The sequence below is a fragment of the Aphelocoma coerulescens genome, chromosome 23, assembly GCF_041296385.1.
Source record: "Aphelocoma coerulescens isolate FSJ_1873_10779 chromosome 23, UR_Acoe_1.0, whole genome shotgun sequence".
In the NCBI taxonomy this organism is placed as follows: Eukaryota; Metazoa; Chordata; class Aves; order Passeriformes; family Corvidae; genus Aphelocoma; species Aphelocoma coerulescens.
In genome coordinates this window covers 6011678-6022000 of record NC_091036.1, presented here as the reverse complement: position 1 = coordinate 6022000, position 10323 = coordinate 6011678, and positions in this window count along the sequence as shown.

Genomic DNA, 10323 nt, shown 5'->3' with positions numbered 1-10323 from the left:
GAGAAGCTGGGGCTGCCCCTGGATCCCTGGAAGTGTCCCAGGCCAGCTTGGAGCAGCCTGGGATAGTGGAAGGTGTCCCTGCCCGTGGAATGAGACGCTCTTTAAGTTCCCTTCCAACCCAAACCATTCCATGGCTCCATGGCTCTATGACGAAGCTCTGGAATTCCTAGAGATTCCCTGGGATATTCCCATGCATGGACACACCAGATTTGGGGATAAGGAGCAACATCCCTGTGTGGCACATCCCGTTTTCCACATGGCTCCAGCCCTTCTCCAGCATTTCCCATCTCTGGGGGTGTTGATTCCTCAATCCCTCCCTGCTGGATTGAGCCGCTGCCGAGCCATTCCCAGGAAAGCCTGAGGGAGCACCAGCTGGGAATTGCTTTATTCCATGGCAATCCTTGGCTGGGAAAGCTGTGGAGCTGCTGCAGCTCCAGGTGTCTGCCCTGCAGCAGCGCTGGGATTCATCCCCTTTTCCCTCCTCTGGAAAAAAAATCAAGTCCCAAAGTGAAAAGAGCCTAAGGAATCTCCATCACTCCATTAATCCCTGGGATTTTCCTGCATCCCAGAGCTTGTGGCAGCACCCAAGGGGCAGCCAGACCTCCAGGCTTCCTTGCCAGGTTTCATCCCGGGATTTCTGGCCCTGGGAAAGCAGTGGGATCATTTCTCCTCATTGCTCTGTTTGCCGTTCCTCATTATGATGTTCCCAAGCATCCGCCAGTTCCCGGCTTGGGACATTAATCCAGCACAAGCCAGAGGCTTATCCAAACAGGGAATCTTCCTCGGTGATTTCAAACTAAACTTGATAAATCCTTCATCAAAGAAAAAGGGTTTTCATCTCCGAAGGGTCCACGGAGGAGCTGAGCAGGGATAACGGCTCCGGAGCCGCACATCTTCATTTGCTCCCGGATTTTCCCCGGGAGCTCCATGTTTGCTCTTGTTCCCGCTGGATTTTTTCCTGCTGGTGGAGAAATCCCGGCTTGGGGACCATTCCCAAGGCCGTGCTCTTGGCTTTGGTGTCCCACATGAGCCGGGATATGGTGCTGGATCTTAGGGATTTGTGGGATGCGCCAAGAGGGAAGCGCTGATGGGCAGGGGGGACCTTCCCTCCACCTGTGTCCAGGAAAACCCTTTGGTTGTCCCTTCCCGGGATCATCCCAGCGGCTTTTTGTGGGATAAGTGGGGACATCTGCCCATGTCCCTGTCAGTCCCTTCCTGCCCACCCTGACCCCTCTCTTCCCGGATTTGGGAGCGGCAGGATGCAGCAGTGGGACCCAGTTTGGTGACAGGGACATTCCTTGGGGTGCTCTCAGCTGCATCCCCCCCCCCCCCCCCCCGATGCTCAGCTCCTTCCCAGGAATCGGGAAGCTCCAAACGGATCCCTGGGAGCCGCATCTCCGGCCTCTCCATCTTTTTATTCCGAGCCCTCTCTCCTTTCCTCCCCTCCTTCCTCTCCCTCTCCAAGCCCCCTCAGCTCCTCCGATGCTCGCGCAGGGCTTTGATCTCCGGAAAGCCCCTTCCCTTCTCCAAACCCTCTGGAATGCTCGGAGGAGCCTCATTAAAATAGATGAGGCTCCTTTTGATCGCCGCGGTGCTCCCAGGACCTTTCGCGGGGCCGGGCTTCAAGCGCAGCCGCTTCCCTTTCATCCCTGCTCCCAGCTCGCCAGCCTGGAAACCCAGAGCTGCTCCTCACCTTCCCGGGAAAAGCGGGGGGATCCCAGTCCTTGGGGAGCCCACGGGGATGGGGTGGGAGCGCGGTGAATCCCTGGAAGCTCAGCAGGGATTCAGGGAGGTGGAAAAGCTGGAGGGATTCGGGGAGCTTGGCAAGGACACACAGAGACGGTGCTGGAACTCTGGGGAAAACGGGGAAGGGAAAAAGGTGGAGATAAAAACGATCCTGGAGAGAAAAAGGGAAAGGGTTGGGAAGCGAAGAGGAGGCAGCCAAGGGCAGCTGCACCCCTGGGCAAAGCTCGTCGGGTCTTTGGAGCGACGTGTCTGGGTTGGATAAACCGGGAATAATTAATGAATCCCGTCCCTTCCCATCCCTGGATCAGGCTCTGGGCGCTCCCTGCTCCGAACGGGGCTGTGGGACTGGGCTGGGAATTGGGATGGGAACTGGGGAGATGGGGCGTGAGGGTGCAGGGAATGGGATGGGGAATGCAGGACACAGGGAATGGGGATGTGGGATGCAGGACACAGGGTTGGGGGATTACAGGGATATGGGAAGGCAGGACTGCGGGACAGGGGTGCAGGCTGCAAGGATGTGGGGACACAGGGATTTGGGGACACAGGGATGCAGAGAGTGGAGATGTGGGATACAGGACTCAGGGGTGGCAGGCTGCCAGGATATGGGGTTACAGAGATTCAGGGAATGGGAATATGGGATGCAGGCTGCAAGGATGTGGAGGCACAGGGGTGCAGGACACAGGGATTTGGGGATACAGGGAATAGGGATGTGGGATGCAGGGTATGGAGGCATTCCGGGAGAATCCCCCAAGGGAAGTGTCTCCACTTCGGACCTGCCCCTCCTGCTCAGAGGGGACACAAAGGTGGCACCCGGGGCGGCCAGCGGGGCCACAGGGGACCTTGGGGACACTGAGGGCCCCGCGTGGCTCCCGGCCCTTCCCGCTCCGGCTCCTCCAGCTCCATCCCCCCGGGAGCCAGCCCGGCCCGCGGAGGCAGCAGCGCTCCCTGAGCAAATATTGGCCCAGGCTGTTAAAATGAGGCGAATCCTGCTAATTAGGGCTAATTAACGGCCGGGTGGGCAGCACCTCTCGCGTCCCACCGGCAGGGCACACCCAGATCCGGCACCATGGGCAGGTCCCCGAACTCCAGTGGCATCTGCCCCCTTGGGTGAACGGCAGTGGCAAGGGTGGCACTGTGACACCGAGGATCACAGAGCGTCACCGAGGATGGCACGGCATCCCCGAGGATGATCCTGTGCCATCGGGAATCCCGGCGCGGCACCAGGGATTGCTCTGTGCCCCCAAGGAGGGCACCGTGGCACCGAGGATGGCGCTGGGCACCACACCATGCTGAGGATGGCACCGTGCCACTGAGGGTCACACCGTGCCACCAAGGCTGGCACTGGGTCACCGAGGATCATGCCGTGCCACCAGGGATGTCACACGGCCATCATGGCCCTTGTCCCCACCAGGGTCCTGTGGTCCCTTGTCCCACCAGGGTCTCTTGTCCCACCATGGTCCCCTCATCCCACCTGGTCCCTTGTCCCATCTTTGTCCCTCTATCCCACCAGGGTCCCTCTGTCCCACCAGGGTCCCCTCATCCCACCTGGTCCCTTGTCCCACCATTGCTCCTGCATCCCACCACGGTCCCTCTGTCCCACCAGGCTCCTTTGTCCCATCATTTTCCCTCCATCCCACCGTGGTCCCCTGTGTCCCACCACGGTCCCCTCATCCCGTCATCGTCCTTCTGTCCCACCAGATTCCCTTGTCCCATCTTTGTCCCTCCATCCCACCACAGCCCCTTGTCCCACCATTGCTCCTGCATCCCACCACGGTCCCTCTGTCCCACCAGAGTCCTTTGTCCCACCACATCCCCTTGTCCTATCATGGTCCCTTGTCCCACCACGGTCCCTCTGTCCCACCACACTCCCTCAGTCCCATCATTTTCCCTCCATCCCACCATGGTCCCCTGTGTCCCACCATGGTCCCTCTGTCCCACCACATCCCCTTGTCCTCTCACGGTCCCTTGTCCCCTCTGTCCCACCAGGGTCCCTCTGTCCCATCATTTTCCCTCCATCCCACCATGGTCCCCTGTGTCCCACCACGGCCCCCTCATCCCATCATTGTCCTTCTGTCCCACCACGGTCCCTCCATCCCACCACGGTCCTGCCTGGCAGGGCCCGCGCTGAGCCCTTAATAAGCCGTGATTCACACCCTGCGCTTAATTAGCGATTCCGTTAACGGTTTGTAATTCAGGCACGACCCTGATTGCATCCGAGCGCTGCTTTATTTCTTCTCCGCCGCTCGCATTCTGAGCACTAATTACGCCTCTTTGGATGCTAATTGCTTCCCAGCCCTCTGCCGCTGTCTTTCCTGAGCAACATTTATTTTTCATGCGTCCGTGTGTTTAAACTGAGAAAAGCCGGGAGGGAGGTGGGAGGAGGGAGCGGCGTCGGTCCAAGGCTCCTCCGGGATCAAACGTGCCGGGAAAGGTGAGCTGGGAAGTGCGAGCGGGGAGGAGTGGGCGTGGGAAAGAGCCGGGATGCCTCCTCCTCTTCCTCTTCTTCCTCTTCCTCCACCCTCTGCTCCAAACCCCTCTGTGCCCCCTCAGGATGGGGGTCCCGAGGCCGGCAGGGATTCACCGAGGTCCAGCTCCTTTGGGACATTCCAGACCGGGTGGAAACCGGGTTCAGGCCGGGATAGGGCTGGAGCCCTGGGGGAATCAGGATGGGGCGCTGGAATACGAATGAAGCCTGGGGGGGTTCAAATTGTGGTGTGGATTAGGGATGAAGCCCTGGGGGATCAAGACGGGGCCCTGGATGAAGGGATGGAAGCTGGGGAGCTCAGTCTGGGGAGCTGGATTTGGGATGAAGCCCTGGGGGGGAATCAGGTTGTGATGCAGGAACAGGAATGAAGCCTTGGAGAGCTCAGCCTGGGGTGCTGGATTAGGAATGAAAGCTGGGGGACTCAAATTATGGTGCAGGATTAGGGATGAAGCCTGGGGGGGTTCCAGTTGTGGTGCAGGATTAGGGATGAAGCCTGGGGGGGGATCAGGATGGGGCCCTGGATTCCGGGTGAAGCCCTGGGGGGGGAATAATGTGATGCAGGAATAGGAATGAAGCCTTGGAGAGCTCACTCTGGGGCCCTGGATTCGGGATGAAGCCCTGGAGACTCAGGCTGTGCTGTTGGAATAGGGATGAAGCCCTGGGGGGTTCAAATTTGGGGTCTGGATTCGGGACGAAGCCCTGGGAGCTCAGGCAGGAGATGCCCACGGCATCCCCGGGGCCGCGGGGACAGCGCGGGGCAGTGCCACCCCCTCAGGTGACCTCCCGGGACCCCCTTTGGGATCGCCCCTCCTGTCCCTGCTCACGGGATGTCCAGGACCTTCCCGGGACCCCCTTTGGGATCGCCCCTCCTGTCCCGGCTCATGGGATGTCCAGGACCTTCCCGGGACCCCCTTTGGGATCGCCCCTCCTGTCCCGGCTCACGGGATGTCCAGGACCTTCCCGGGACCCCTTTTGGGATCGCCCCTCCTGTCCCGGCTCACGGGGTGTCCAGGACCTTCCCGGGACCCCCTTTGGGATCGCCCCTCCTGTCCCTGCTCACGGGGTGTCCAGGACCTTCCCGGGACCCCCTTTGGGATCGCCCCTCCTGTCCCTGCTCACGGGATGTCCAGGACCTTCCCGGGACCCCCTTTGGGATCGCCCCTCCTGTCCCGGCTCATGGGATGTCCAGGACCTTCCCGGGACCCCCTTTGGGATCGCCCCTCCTGTCCCGGCTCATGGGATGTCCAGGACCTTCCCGGGACCCCCTTTGGGATCGCCCCTCCTGTCCCGGCTCACGGGATGTCCAGGACCTTCCCGGGACCCCCTTTGGGATCGCCCCTCCTGTCCCGGCTCACGGGGTGTCCAGGACCTTCCCGGGACCCCCTTTGGGATCGCCCCTCCTGTCCCTGCTCACGGGGTGTCCAGGACCTTCCCGGGACCCCCTTTGGGATCGCCCCTCCTGTCCCTGCTCACGGGATGTCCAGGAGCCACCCGAGCGCGTGGAAGAGCCTCTCCTGCTTTGTTCCAGCTGGGAAAAATCCCGGCCCCGCAGCCCCGCGGGTGTCCCGGGCAGAGCCAGGGTTGCCTTTGATGGCTCTCGCTAATGAGTGGCTCATTAACAGCGGTTTAATTAGCTCAGTGACGGGGCCGTGGTGGTGAAGAGGCGTCAGCGCCGAGCGCCACCGACAGCCAGAGCCGGCAGTGTCACCTCCCTGTCCCCTGCTGTCCCACTGTGCCAGGCTGGCCCTGTCCCGCTCCGTGCCTCAGTTTCCCCAGCCCGAGCAGAACACGGGGACACATCCCGGTGCCAGGGCCAGCTCTGGGGTGTTCCAGGGATATTCCAGGGGGGATGAGGGTTACGGACATGCGGGATGGTGGCGGTGACCACCCAAGGTCACACCGCGGGTGTTCTGGTGTCCCTGGCTGCCCCCAGCGGCCCAGGAAGGCGGGAAGAGGAAGGGAGATATCCATGTTTTCCTGCCTTTTCCAGCACTTTCTGCAGCTGGCACGGCACGGGAGGATCGGGGTCTCCGGTGCCAGGCCTGGAGGAGCTGATTCCCGGGCCAAGCCCATTGGAATTTGCATTTTGCCTGGTGTTCCATGAATAGTTAATGGCGAAAACCCACAGAAGGGTCCTGCAGCAGCATGGAAAGCATCCCATGAATATTCATCTGCCGGGAAGCCGCGGCCAGAGACAGCTTTGAGTGACAGCTGTCAATCACCCAGCCCCGGGCATCCTTGCGGGGAGGACGCGCCTGGCACGGGAGGCTTGGGGGGGGGGCCCATTGAGGGGTGCGGGAGGTGGCACCAACATTCCAACCCCGGGATTTGGGAGCTCCGATGGGTGGGGGAGACCCCATCCATCCAGGAGAGGCTGGAGCCAGCCTGCGGAGGGTTAAACCTCGGGGTGGGAGGTGGGAGGTGGGAGCCGCATCCTCCTGATTAGCGCCTGCATTGCGGCCCATTAATGCACAGCCTTATCGAGCCGCCCTTTCCCGGCGATGCTCCCGACAAATCCACTCCCTTTCCCAGCTTTTCCCGGACCGAGCTTGGGCTCATCCCGCCGTGTTTGGGCTGTGGTGGAGGCTGCGAGTGCACCTGCGAGCCTCACGCTGCTCTCCATTGACGCAATCGTGTTTATTCCTTTCAAATATTTGGCAGCGGCCGAGCGGGAGCCGAGGAATGCGAAATCCCATTTGCATCGGATTCCTGCGGAATGGCCCCGCCACCCTGGCAGGCGCCGGCCAATTAAAGATCCATCAGGAGCAAGGAAAACAAACTCATGGATCCCTCACGCTCCGTATTAAAAGTTAATGACAGAGCCGGCACCTGCGGCGGGAGAGGGGAGTCGAGAGCGGCGCTCGGAGGAACGCAGGGAACGGGGGAGGGAGCAATTAACAACTGGGAAAAGATGAAAGGAAACGATTAGGAGGGGGCTGAGTGCGGGCACGTGTGAGGGAGGCGCGCCAGAGGTGCCACGGCCTGGAATTGTGGAATGCTTTGGGTTGGGAGACGCATAAAGCTCATCCCATTCCATCCCTTTCCCAATCCCAGGCTGCTCCAGCCCGGCCTTGGGCACTTCCAGGGATGGGGCAGCCCCAGCTTCTCTGGGAAATCCATCCCAGCCCCTCCCCGCCCTCACAGGGAAGGATTGCATCCCAATATCCCATTTATCCCGCCCTAAAAGGCAGTGGGAAGCCATTCCCACTTGTCCTGGCACTCCAGGCCCTTCTCCAAGTCTGTATCCATTTCTTGGAGCTCCTTCAGGTCCTGGAAGGTCACAATTAGGTCATTCTGAAGCTTTCCCTCTCCAGCTGAACATTCCCAACTCTCCCAGCCTTTCCCACAACTGCCCCATCCCTCTGGACTCCCCTTGGTGCCCACCTCGCTCCAGCAGCTCCGTGTCCTTCCCAAACCGGGATCCAGGGAGGCTTTTCCTGCCTTTCTGGAAGTTTCAGGGATGCTTTTCCCGCCTTTCTGGGAGTTCCTGGGGTGCTTTTCCCACCTTTCTGGAAGTTCCTGGGATGCTTTTCCCACCTCTCTGGGAGTTTCAGGGATGCTTTTCCCACCTTTCTGGGAGTTCCTGGGGTGCTTTTCCCACCTCTCTGGGAGTTTCTGGGATGCTTTTCCCGCCTTTCTGGGAGTTCCTGGGATGCTTTTCCCACCTTTCTGGAAGTTCCTGGGGTGCTTTTCCCACCTTTCTGGGAGTTCCTGGGATACTTTTCCCACCTTTCTGGGAGTTCCTGGCTCCCCAACCAAGACCTTGCAGGGTTTGGGGCCAATCCTGACCCTTCCCCTTGGCTCCAGGATGTCCGGCCGCGCTCTGTTCCCATTCCCAGCTGGAATAACCCCCCCAGCCCCACTCGGGGGTGACTCCAGCAGCTCCAGCTCCTCAGCACCGCTCCCTCCCCCCCTTCCATCGATCGGATTTATTAAGCCATTAAATGATTTTGCTGTTTCAGAGCTCGCTCGATAAACGCCGGAGCCGCGACAGGAACGACCTTTCCCGTGGGCGGCTCCCAGGGAACAAAACCCGCAGCGCCTGGATCACCCTGGAGCTGCTCCCTCGCCTTCCTTTGGGATGTTTTCCATGGAAAAACGGGCGGCCAGGGCTGGTTTGGCAGCGCCGGGTTGGCTCCTGGCTGCTGAGCGAGTGCTGGGATCAGGGGGATGCTCCCAGCCCTGGGATCTTCCCACCCTGGGGGGGTGATGGGGTGACAATTCCTGGGTTTTCCAGGCCTGGAAAATGACATAAAACTGGGAGAAAAGGAGCTGATTTTTCTCTATTAACCTTAAAACAGGGGCAAGAGGAGGAGGAGGAAGAAGAAGAGGAGGGAGAGCCTCGTGTTTGCACCACACCCCATTGCAGAGTCTGGATCCCAATTTCCCAGCGTTTTGCCCCATTCCGGAGTCTGGATCCCAATTTTTACAGAATTTTGCCCCATTGCAGAGTCTGGATCCCAATTTCCCGGCGGTTTGCCCCATTGCAGAGTCTGGATCCCAATTTTTACAGAATTTTGCCCCATTCTGGAGTCTGGATCCCAATTTCCCATCACTTTTCCCCATTCTGGAGTCTGGATCCCAATTTTTACAGAATTTTGCCCCATTCCGGAGTCTGGATCCTAATTTTTACAGAATTTTGCCCCATTCCGGAGTCTGGATCCCAATTTTTACAGAATTTTGCCCCATTCTGGAGTCTGGATCCCTCCACATCCCAGCCTGGCTGCACCACCAGGGACACTGAGGGACGGCACCTCCTTCATTTTGGGGACAACACTGAGGTTTTATGGGATCTGCTGCGGATTTTGGTATCAAACCCACCCTGGAGCCCCATCAAAAAGGGGATTTTTTTTTTTTTGAGGGGGATTTGTAAATCCACGAGTTAAATCCATGCTGGGAGAGGAGATGGGAGAGATCCCAAAAGTCGGATTTTCCAGCGGCTCTTTTGAACCGCGGGCTTTTTTTTTTTTTGGTCGTTACTCTCTTTTTCATCATTATTATTATTATTTTGAAATTGGGTCTATCACAACCCAAAAGGGGAGAGCTGATATCTCGGAATATGCAGCAGAAACGTTTCCTCGCCGGCTTTAAACGGGGAAAAAAAAAGTGAAATGTTTTAAGTGTCACAATGGAATATTATTAGAAGGGCACCGGCAGGACGGGAACTCGCTGCTGGCACAGCAATGAAAGGAGAATAAAATCCAGCCCTGAAAGCTCAAAGCCAAACGGTCGCTTCCAATCCCTGACTTTTATTTTATTATATTATATATTTTTTTTTCCATTAGATATATTTTTGGAAAGGCGAAAAAAAAAAAAAATCAAAAATATTCATTTCAGAGCACGGGTTTTTGATCCCGGCAGATTCCTAAAAGCTCCCCTGATTTGCCAGCAGAAAATTGAATATTGGTTAAAAGAAACCCGGGATGCTCCAGCTCCACCCCCCCCCCCCCCCCGTGCCAGGCTGGGGAGGGAGGGGGGGGATCAAATAATTAATAAAATTAATGAGCAGAGCAACAGCGCTGCTAAAGCGGGAAAATCTCCCACCCTTCACGGCTGGGATCGGAATTCCTGGGTCTCGCCAGCACTTCCAGCCCCTGGAAAGCTTTTTTATCTCCCCGAGGCCATCGCGTCATTAGCAGCTAATTGATTTTTCTCCCAACATCTTGGCGAGGGAGCGGGGCCGGATCCTGGTTTTGCAGCCGGACAAACGGACTGACCCCAGAGCTGAGCCTTGTTCCCGCTTTTCCCGATTTTCCCGATTTCCCCAGACCCCTCCCAGACTGGAATATTTTCAATATTTCCCCCCTTTTTTTTTAATTTCACCATCTCTGCCTGCAGGGGATGATCCGCGAGGGGTTGGAGCGGGCTTGGCTTTTGGTCTGGAAAAGGGAATTAGGGCTCGGCAGGGAAAACCTGGATCTCCAGAGCCTGGATCCTAAATTCTGGAGCCACTCGGGGATGCCCCAAGCCCGGGCACCCCGGCACGAGTCCAGCGGCGGATCCCGGGATCTCCAGGAAACCGGGATTCCTGCCAGGAAAGCCGGCGGGAGGGGAGATATAAATTAGAATTAGTTTTAATAAAACGGGGCTCG